The sequence below is a fragment of the Carcharodon carcharias genome, chromosome 18 (assembly GCF_017639515.1).
Source record: "Carcharodon carcharias isolate sCarCar2 chromosome 18, sCarCar2.pri, whole genome shotgun sequence".
In the NCBI taxonomy this organism is placed as follows: Eukaryota; Metazoa; Chordata; class Chondrichthyes; order Lamniformes; family Lamnidae; genus Carcharodon; species Carcharodon carcharias.
In genome coordinates this window covers 66,149,497-66,161,238 of record NC_054484.1, presented here as the reverse complement: position 1 = coordinate 66,161,238, position 11,742 = coordinate 66,149,497, and the positions used below count along the sequence as shown (strand labels likewise).

Here is an 11,742-nt window from a genome sequence, read left to right as displayed (position 1 = left end):
CTCAAGCTGCATCCACTTAATGCAGATTTGGTTGCTGTGTATCACACTGCAGATCCCATATGTAAAACTGCCCCGCAATCTTTATTGTGTTTTATTTAACTATTAGGTTTCACTCAACTGTTATCTGTTGTTAAATTAAGTAGTTTACCTAGTTAAGCAGTTAAAGGTAATGCAATACTTAACCCTTCCCAGTACCAGTTTAAACCAGTCAAGTGGTTATGGTACTGGGTTTGTAACCCCAAGATCAAGAGTTCAAATCTCACAATGGCAAACTATGAAACAATGTAACTTCATCTGAAACAGATGGAAACAGGTTTACTCAAAAAGAGTATCAAGAGTTCAAATCTCACACTGGCAAACTATGAAACAATGTAACTTCATCTGAAATAGATGGAAACGGGTTTGTACTCGAAAGAGTTTGGGCTTGGCCTAAATAGCCAAGTGGTTATGGTACTGGGTTTGTAACCCCCAGATCAAGAGTTCAAATCTCACAATGGCAAACTATGAAACAATGTAACTTCATCTGAAACAGATGGAAACAGGTTTACTCAAAAGAGTATCAAGAGTTCAAATCTCACAATGGCAAACTATGAAACAATGTAACTTCATCTGAAACAGATGGAAACGTGTTTGTACTCGAAATAGTTACAGTACATTATAGAGGTTGGCCTAAATAGCCAAGTGGTTATGGTAGTGGGTTTGTAACCCCAAGATCAAGAGTTCAAATCTCACAATGGCAAACTATGAAACAATGTAAATTCATCTGAATAGGAACAGATGGAAATGTGTTTGTACTTGAAAGAGTTACAGCTCATCAACTCTGAGCCAAAGCTCCTCAAGCTGCATCCACTTAATGCTTGGCCTAAATAGCCAAGTGGTCATGGTACTGGGTTTGGAACCCCAAGATCAAGAGTTCAAATCTCACAATGGCGAACGATGAAACAATGTAACTTCATCTGAATAAAAACAGATGGAGTTGATTAATCACAGAACCAGAGGAGTGATTTTAACACAATGGCAAACTATGAAACAATGTAACTTCATCTGAAACAGATGGAAACAGGTTTACTCAAAAGAGTATCAAGAGTTCAAATCTCACAATGGCAAACTATGAAACAATGTAACTTAATCTGAAAACAGATGGAAAAAGTGCTCGCTTCGGCAGCACATATACTAAAATTGGAACGATACAGAGAAGATTATCAAGAGTTCAAATCTCACAATGGCAAACTATGAAACAATGTAACTTCATCTGAAACAGATGGAAACAGGTTTACTCAAAAGAGTATCAAGAGTTCAAATCTCACAATGGCAAACTATGAAACAATGTAACTTCATCTGAAACAGATGGAAACAGGTTTACTCAAAAAGAGTATCAAGAGTTCAAATCTCACAATGGCAAACTATGAAACAATGTGACTTCATCTGAAACAGATGGAAACAGGTTTACTCAAAAGAGTATCAAGAGTTCAAATCTCACAATGGCAAACGATGAAACAATGTAACTTCATCTGAAACAGATGGAAACAGGTTTACTCAAAAGAGTATCAAGAGATCAAGAGTTCAAATCTCACAATGGCAAACTATGAAACAATGTAACTTCATCTGAAACAGATGGAAACAGGTTTACTCAAAAGAGTATCAAGAGTTCAAATCTCACAATGGCAAACTATGAAACAATGTAACTTCATCTGAAACAGATGGAAACAGGTTTACTCAAAAGAGTATCAAGAGTTCAAATCTCACAATGGCAAACTATAAAAAAAAACAATCTAACTTCATCTGAAACAGATGGAAACATGTTTGTACTCAAAAGAGTTACCTAATTGCAAATTAACTGCCACATTTGTTTAAAAGATTATCAAGAGTTCAAATCTCACAATGGCAAGCTATGAAACAATGTAACTTCATCTGAATAACAGATGGAAATGTGTTTGTACTCAAAAGAGTTACAATCCCTGGAAAGATGTCACCCCCCAGACATTACACTATCATTATACTTATCAAGAGTTCAGATCTCATAATGGCAAACTATGAAACAATGTAACTTCATCTGAAACAGATGGAAACGGGTTTGTACTTGAAAGAGTTACAGCCGCTGTTTAGAGGGATAAAATCTTAAAACTCACCATCAATCTGCTCACTTAATTAATCACTGACACAGTAACTCCCTGTCCTTGTCATTAATTGCTCTGGCTGCACTGCACCAGCCTTCCTGCAAAGATGAACTGCCTCATACCAAGGCTTCTAAGTGCAACAATGGTCTCATCTGCCATGCCATTGCCACCCTTAAATACCTGCTAGGGCACTGTGCATTCACTGCAAAATTCCTATAAGTCCATAAAATGCTGTTCAATTGCTGTTTAAACAGTTTAACAAACTCACAGTTGTTGATTTTACAGAAGCACACACCATTCACACTTTACTTTCCTTTTGTTGCTGATAAAATACGGGCCTGGCGTGATGATATCAGAGGTCTATGCTGACAGCACCCATGTGATTTTATGAGCGCTTTCCCGCCTCCAAAAGTGTCCACTGCGGAGCCGGAAAATCCCAAACATAAAGTACAACAGTGAGGAAGTTATGATAAACCTGTATAAAACACGGGATCAGCTTCAACTGGAGTATTGTGTCCAATGCTGAGCACCACATATTAGGGAAGATAAGAGGGTGTTAGAGAGGGTTACAAGAATGGTTCCAGGGATGACAGACTTCAGTTACATGGGTAGACTGGAGAAGCTGGGGTTCTTCTCCTTAGAGAAGAAAAGTTTAAGTAGAGATTTGAAAGGGAGAAGCTGTTTCAATTTGCAGAAGGGTTGAGAACCAGAGGACACCGATTTAAAGTGATTGGCAAAAGAACAAAAGGTGACATGAAGAAAAATATTTTTCACACAGCTTGTGGTTAGGATCTGGAATGCATTATCTGAAGAGTGTGGTGAAGGTAGAATCAATCATGGCCTTCAAAAGGAAGTTGGATAATTATCTGAATTAGAACAATTTCAGGGCTACAGGGAAAGGGCAGAAGAGTGGGACTAGCTGAGTTGCTCTTACAGCAAACTGGTACAGACCTGAAAGACTGAATGACCTCTTTCTGTGTTGTAACTATTTGATGATTCCAGAATTCTATAATTCGAGAGATATAAAAGGCACAGATCACAAGGATGTTACCAGGGACAAGGTTTCTTGAAGAGAGATTTGAGAAATCAAGGTCTTTGCACAACTGCTGAAATGATTAAGGAGTGACCTGAAAAATATTGTCAAAATTTCAAGGAGCTTGGAAAGTGATAGGTTATCTCCACTATTTGACATGATGTTAATCTGAAAATGAAATGAAAGGGGAGTTTGGGAAAAGAAAGTTACAAAAAAGCATGTTAGAATTTGGAATTGTCTTTCACAACCTATAGTTGAAGCTTAGCCCATACATTTAAAGCTCGTCCCTTTTAAAACCAAATCAAAACGTTTTAGGCTGGGTTGCACAAATGGATAAAAAGTGGTGAAAAAATTGATAGACTGGATGGAGTATTTTTGTGTTGTAACATTACAGGACTGCTCAAAGTAAACATTATATCAAATAACAAGCTTGTAAGCAAATCATTTGATTTTGATGACATTTCTAAACTGGATAAGGTTCCATCCGCATACTATTGGGTTTCATAGTCCAATTAAGTTAAAGCCCAGCAAGAGATAGGGAAGGTTGTTGCAACTAGTCATATTAGTGATGAGATGTAGACATAGTAACTCAATGTATTAACCTATTAATAATATAATAATTCTATTCTCTTATTGGTATTTATCCAACTGATGGAATTGTTATGACCATTTTACCTGATGTATGGCCATAATATCATTAAACATATCACTTCATACAATGTACACTGTGATGAAGCATTGCAAATGAACACCAGGCTCCCTTTGTGTAGGTGACATTGTTTTAACTTTTAAAGATAGTTAAATACAAGTTCCTAGAGTTGATCAGACCCAAAATCTACTGTCTCACATTTAATATTATTGAATATCAGCTGGCAAGTAGCCTCAGCTCCTATAATGTCTGCTAAATTAGGTGTCCTTCATTCCTTAAAAGCCATTGACAGGGCATTGTTACTTCAAAGAAAATTATCGGGTATATATGTCAAGCAAGAAGTCTCAACAAAAAGAAGAAAAATGAAACAATTTACTTGTTCTTTAGATAATGCTTAAAGGACACTTTTTTTGGTGTTGCCAGAATCTTTGTTTACTCCTGGAATGTAGTTTATGTAGTCAGCTGCAAGGTTGTATTCAACTGAGCTGACAGTTCAGTGACATATCATGTCATAGTCCCATAGAAAGGAAAGAGAAAGGAGGATATGTCATGAGGCTGTTTGTACAAGAAATTGGCACAAATGATTGTAAGCTAAAAATGCAGATCTGTTAGTACAAATGCCTAGGGCACTGAAAGCAGCTTTAATCATCTTCTTTATATTGAGTGCAAGGATAAACCAGCTGACACATCAGTGAGTAGTGAAGTTGAACAAATCTCCTGGGTATCAGTTTGCTGAATCTTGAGAAAAGTTCACCAACTGCTAAAAAAGAAGTAAAGAACAGCTGAACATGGTGCACGTGTTGAAGAACCATGTGCAGTGTAATTCACATTATGTGTAGGAATTAGACCAAGTTTAGTACCAGAAAAGGAGCTATAAAGCAATAATTCAGCTGAGGAGACTTAATGATGCCATAAACCAAGTTGAAGTGATTCACAAACATCATCAGATCCAAGTCACTGAATTACAACTTACCTCTCTGCTAGATATAATGTAATAAAGAGACTTAAAAAAAATTAAATTTTAATGGAGAAAAATCATGGGCAGTAAGCATTTGATTTTTACAGGGGTTAGAAAGGAGGAAAAGTAGTTTGCCAGGTGAAGGGGTTTAGGAGGACATTCCTGAGTGCAGGGCTTAGGTGGCTGAAGGAATATTTGCCAATGGCAGGTCGATAAGCAAAATGAAGTGGATATAATATGCCTATGATTTTCTAACATGAATGGTTGGCAGACAAAATGCACTCTCAGTGATGCACAATACTTAAATTAATTATAAGTGTCTGCAGCCTCTGTCACTGGGGAGCAGGTGTAGAACAGTTAGTGGGGATTATTATTCAAGGTACTAAAGATATTAATTAAATGTAAGGTGGGAATCACCTGGATCTAATGGTTTGCTTCCTGGGTATCTCCTGGAAGCTGAACAATGGAGGCTCTGGCTACAATTTTCAAAATTCAATGAAGTGGAAAATCGTGACAGATAATAGTGGAAAACGTGACACCACTCTTCAAAAAAAGGAGTCGGGGGAAGGTCAGGCAATTATAGGCCAATCAAGCTTACATTGGTCATTCACAAACTACTAGAGCTGAATTTTTCCCCCGTTGGGGGGGATGTTGATGGGCGGCGGGTGCGTATAGGCGCACTTCCGATCGGCGCCCCCGATCGGAGGTGCGGCGCCATTTTACGTGGGTGGGCCAAATAAGGCCCACCCAGCATGACGTCCACACAGAAGCGCTATGTGCTCTCCATGCGGGCGGGGGGAATCCCAAAATTTAGAGTGCGCTCTTTCGCATATGCGCATGAAAGAGCGCACTCATCTCCCTGAGGCTAAGCACTGCCTCAGGGAGATCGGCTCAAAAAGAACCTAAAAATAGAAATGTAAAATTTCCCTAACATGTCCCCTCATATGACAATGACACGAGTTGGGACATGCCCATAATTTTCCCAAAAACTTTATTAAACCCGCCCATGGATGAGGTTTCATGCTTTCTCTAGTTATCGCCAGGGCTCCTGGCCTGCCCGCCAACCTTAAGGTTGGATGGGTGGGTCCTTTAATTATATAATTGACTCTGTCAATGGCCTCAATTGGCCATTGACAGGTCAGTGGGCACACAGCTGATTTCACTGCGCACCCGCTTTCCTGAAAATTTAAATGGAGCATGGTGACATTGGGAGTCACATGTCATTTTACACATCGGGCCCCACCCCTGCTTGCCGACGCGTAAAATCCTGCCCCTAGTGTTTAGAATACACGGCATATGATGAAACAAGTGTGAATCAGTGAGTTCTGAAACACAGTTTGTGCACAACCATCCTTGTAAAATTAATTAAAGGAGAAATGCAGAATAGATAAAGGAATTGCAGTGTATGTGGTTTATATGGATTTTAAAAAAAGCATTTGATAAAGGGAACACGTATGAGACTTATGGCAAAGATTCATGAAGTTAAGAGGAATTTGGCCATATGGCTAGAGAGGTAACTGAATCATTTCCCTTCTCTTTGCTCTATCATTGGTGATCATGGGCTGGACTTTATGGCCCCCGCTGGGCATGTTTTCGCTGGGTGGGCATGTAAAATATGATGGGTGAGTAGCCCACTGCCTTCCCGCACACCGCTGAGCTGTCCCTCATAATATGGCGAGCAGCAAATGGCAGCCGGCCCGCAATCTTTAAGAAGAAAATAAATGGGCAACTGAACTTGTTAACAAGCCAATTGACCCATGATGTGGTTGGCATGGGCAGGTGGATGGGAGTGGGCAGGCTGTTTATTTTAACCCAACTTGTTAAAAGGCAGGAAGGAAGGGGGGTATGTCCTTTGGAGTTGTCCTGTGTGCATCAGGGGCATCCTCACAAGATGTTACCTCCCCTTTGTTCCTTCCTGCCTGGCCTCCAAAACTCACCCCCACCACCCTTGTCCCCCACACAAGATTGCCCGATCCCTTCCTGCCCTAAAAGCCCAGGACTTAGCTCACTCATGATGCCCCATTGTTTTTTCCTCATGGGCCTGCTTGCAGTCCCAGCAGCTACCCACCAGTGAGTTCTGGTGCTGCTGGGACTGTAAGAGCTGCCGGCCAATCCGATTGGCTGGCAGCTCTAGGGGGCGGGACTTCTTCCCATAGAGGGGCAGAAGTCCAACCCACACCTGCTTAAGGCCACTGGCAGCGTGTTATTGGTGTGGGGCGGGCTTGTTGACCATCGGTCAGCATGGCACTAACTTTCCTGCTGGGGATGGTGGGTGGTGTGGGGCGCTGCGAGCCCCCCTGTAAAATTCAGCCCCATGCCTTTAGCCACCTAGGCCCTGTCAAATTTTAGGTCACTAAACATAAAATTAATTGTTAAAATCTAACTTTATTATTAGAAACTGACATCTGACCTTATTAGGACCTTGTCTTGGTAGCATAGCAAAGTAGGAAAACCTAGTAGTGCAGAGTATAGAAAATATACCAAGATAGAAGGATCCTGGGAGTTTATGTCAAGTTTTGCTGCTTGCAAAAGAATGGAATGTAGATGTCTCTCTCCACAAGATAAGAAAGGGAGGGATGTAAAAGTCTTAAGATGCAGTGGTAAATATGAGGGGCATGATGTAAATACGTAAGTTAGCAACAGCCACATAAACATTTCCTGGTTGGTCAAGAAAAGAATGATCACCATGGGGCTGAAGATGATTGGGGTGAGGGAGGGGTTAATTAGATAAGAGCCAGGATAAAAGAGGGCTTCCTCATCAAACTTGCATGGTGGAGAAGTTATAGAAAACAAGACAAGAACAAACAAGACAAGGGAGAAGAAGGGAGAGAGAAACAGAAGAAGAGCCCAAATACCAAAAGCTACAAGAAGTCATTGTGTATTCCTGTCCAGCCATAATACGGGAAGAGAATGGCTCACATTAGACTCTAAATCGCTGCCTGAGTTTATTGCTATTGTTTACCTGAAAACTTAATAAACCTGTCCTGACTTTCTCTCATTACAGTAGTCTCATGACTGAACTATTTAGCCTGTCTGTTCCCATAACAATAAGGGCTCCAAAACCCAAAAGAAATGCCCTGCTCTCTGGAATTCTCTCCCTAAACACCTCCATCTCAACATCTGTCTGTCCCCCTTTGAAACCCCTGCAAACTTCACCTTTTGGGCCAAGATTTTGCTCATCCATCCTAATATTTCCTTCTTTTTCTCTGTGTTCATGTTGCAGTACACCTTTCTGAAGCACCTTGGGACCCTTGTCTATATTGAAAGCACTGCATACAAGCAGAGTGTTGATGCCATTGAGAAATTCTTCTACTGCTTTGTGCTGGGTGATTACTTAGTGCTCCCTCCTAAAACTAAATCCCTCAGCTTAGTTTTATCTGTGCTGGTGCTTACACTGAGGAATAAGTGACAGTAATGTTGGGTCTGTGAGGTCCTGACTCTTTTGGTTGTGGGACTTGGCGCTGCTTCTTATTCAGCACCAACAGAAAAAGAGAAATATCTGCTCCAGGGTTCGTTCATTGAAATCCCTTCAAACATTGCATGCATGTATCACATGGTTTTGAGCCCATGCCTGGATGTAATAAGTGAAGCAAGAGACAATCAATCAAGAAATAGGAAGGATAGTAGTAACCTTGCGCTTGGAGTATATCTATATGATGTCCTCAGTGCTAAGTATAGCAACTATACCTCTGCATGGAGCATTTTTATTGACTCAGTGAAAAAGTGAAGGACTTGTGGGCATGCATGATCCATTGCAACAATGATACGTAGGCATTAGAGAGGGTGCAGAGAAGATTCACAAAAATGGTTCCAGGGATGAGAAACTTCAGTTACGTAGAAAGATTGAAGAGTTGAGTCTGTTCTGATTGAAGAGAAGGTTGAGAGGAGGTTTGATAGCGGTATTCAAAATCATGAGGGATTTGGACATATCAGATAGGGAGAAACTGTTCCCATTGGTGGAAAGATTGAGAACCAGAGGGCACAGATTTAAAGTAATTAGCAAAAGAAGTAATGGCAACCTGAGGAAAAGTGTTTTAAAGCAGCCAGTGGTTCTGTTGTAGGAAGGCCAAGTTGTACTATTAATGATAGAATTGATCTGCAGAAACTGCTTAAGTGGAAACATTAAGTTTATGTACAATATACTCAGTAGCAACTACACGTGTGCATTCAACTCCAACTCTATCTCTGAGGCAGGCTGTGCTACTCTCCTATGGGCTACTGCATATAATTTGATCTTTTCTAACAAGTATTATTCTTAAAGGTACATCACACACTAAATAAAAACATAATTACTATATTCCTCCTCCTTTAGCTCAGCTATACATATTACATTTACAAGTACATATTTTTCAAGACAACATAATATTTGCACTGGGCAAGGAATTTACGAGTTCAGTCTTTCAGGTGGTTTCCTGGTACGTGTGGAACGTTACAGCTCCACAACTTCAGATTCTTTGTCAGGAACCTCCTTTTCCGGAGTTGCCTGAACATCAGGTGTTTCGATGGACACTCAACTCTTACAAGAACATCAGACATGTCAGTCCTGGGTGAATATCCTCAACAGGAAGCGTAGACCCGGTCATGGTCATTGGTGGAATCAAACCTTGGTGATTTGTCTCTCTCTTCCTTAAATGGTCCACATGTTTAGGGATGATCCGGCCTTCCACCTCCACATGGTAAGATAGAGGTCCAATCACCACGCTTATTTCACCCGGTAACCACATTGGTCCTTCCCCGAAGTTTTTCACGTATACTGGCTCTCCCATGGTAAATTTCCTCTCGCGACTATGCCAGTCGTGTCTAGTTTTCTGGCTTCCCTGGCTCCTCTCCACCTTCCCCTCTAAATTCAGCATTATTAGGCTCAAAGGCATCCTGAGACGGCGTTCCAACAATAACTCTGCAGGTGTGACACCTGTTGTTGTGTGAGGGGTAGGCCTGAAAAAAGAAAGCATGCTAGCTTGGTTGCCAAGGAATCACCAGTTAGCTATTTCATGCCTGCTTGAACGTTTGAACTGCCCTTTTGGCCAGTCCATTGGAAGAAGGGTAGTACGGTGCAGTTTTTACATGAGTGATGCCGTTGAGGCTGATAAACCGTTGAAACTCAGCACTTGTAAATGCTGTGCTGTTATCAAAAGCGACTACTTCTGGTAGCCTCTGAATTGCAAAACTCTGACATAGTTTCTCAATTGTAGCAGCCGACATTGGTGACTTCACCTCATATACGTCCAACCATTTTGAATGGGCATCGACAATGAGCAGAAACATTGTTCCCAGGAAAGGTCCAGCGTAGTCAATGTGTAACCACACCCAGGGTCTACCTGGCCACTCCCATGGGTGTAGCGGAGCTGTCACTGGCAACTTTTGCAGTTGCTGACATTGGCCACATTGCTTTACTAAACTCTCTATTTTGCCATCCATCCCAGGCCACAATAGATAGCTGCACGCTATGGTCTTTATTCGGGAAATTCCTGGATGGGAATTGTATAGTTCAACTAAAAGAGACTCCCTTCCTTTTGGAGGAAACATCACTCGTGCCCCCCACAATAAGATGCAATCCTGGCTGGTTATTTCATGTCATCTGTTGCATGTTTTCATTTAATCAGATACAGGCTCCTGGGACCAACCATGCAGCACTTCTTCTTATACTTGAGAGAGGACTGGATCCCGACTTGTCTGGTCTCTGATCTGTCGAGCACGTACCGGTGAGGAACCTAAGAAATTTAACAGTAACACAAGTTCCTGTGGAATGGGGACGTGCTCATCATTTTCTTGTAAAGGTAAACAACAAAGGGCATCGGCATTTGCGATTTGATTGCCAGGCTTATGTACAGAAGTGTATTCATATGCTGTCAGAATTAAAGCTCTATTAGTATTTCTGTGTCTTCTTTCTACATGCCTTCTTCTTTCTAGAACAGACTTTAATCTCGGCCTTCTTTTTGACTTCACTATTGGCCAGACTTCTCTCAGATACCAGCTCGACTTGTCTGAGCTCAGTGGCTGAGTCTCCCAAAACTGCAATATCTGTCTGCTTCTTGGAAAATTCTGCGACTTTTACTTCCAAAGCCTCTTTGGCTTCATTTAGCTGATTCTTCAGCTCTTCCATCTCTTTTTTGTATTTGTTTGCTGCCTCCTGGAAAATTGAACATTGTTGTGTCTTCTTTGCCAACTCATTCTTCAGTTCGTTCAGAGAGGTGTTGAATTCTCTTTGTTTCTCTTCATACTTTCTAGAGGTACAAACTTTAACCTGAGGAAATCTTGTCGTGTGTGAAGCTCTTTCAACAGTTTTTCTTTTTCCCTTCAAAGGTTGCTCACCTTATCTCGAACTCTGTCATCAAGCAGGGTCTCTTCCAGTTTCTTCTGCTGTTCTGCCAGGTTTTGGCTTAAGACAGCCTGCATTTCTTCAGATTGTTGAGTCTTTACATACTTTCTTTTTCAAAACAGGAATGCTTCCAGCTTCCTTTTGGAATCTCAGTGGCACAGTTGATCAGTTGATTTTTCTTCACCAATTTCTCCCTAAAAGGCTGAGTCCTCTGCCTCTCAATACCAACACTGGTAGCTTTGCTGTTTGGCTTCCATAATGGACATTTACTCCGCTTATGCCTTTTACTTGAAAGTCTTATCTATATATGTTTTGAGCTTGGCAGCTGTTTGTTCTAAACTTAATTGAAGTTCAGCATATTCAGATATCTGAAGGTATGTTCCCCAGTTACTATAGTGGAATCTCCCGTGTCCACTTCCATTCTACCAGGTTTGCCACTTACTTTCACTGTGACAAATTTTGGTTCTGTCTTTCCAACTTTCAGATTAACCAATAAGTAACTGCCTGAATTTGTTGTTTCAGGCTCTTCTACATTGTAGATTTCATTGGGCTTCTTCTTTTGTTTACAAGCCTGCTTGAACCCTTCTTTTCGTTGCCTCATCAAATGTCCACTTCTGTGACAATAGTAGCATTCGATTTTTTTAAAATGCCAATCACTAAAAGACT

At 40.9% G+C, this 11,742-nt stretch overlaps 1 non-coding gene across 1 annotated transcript; it reads left to right on the top strand.

The window, feature by feature from the left end:
• Nucleotides 1–1,149: 1,149 nt before the first annotated feature.
• On the top strand, nt 1,150–1,252 carry LOC121291014. The gene has a single exon (XR_005945940.1). It is a non-coding gene; the product is annotated as a U6 spliceosomal RNA (small nuclear RNA).
• Nucleotides 1,253–11,742: the final 10,490 nt, after the last annotated feature.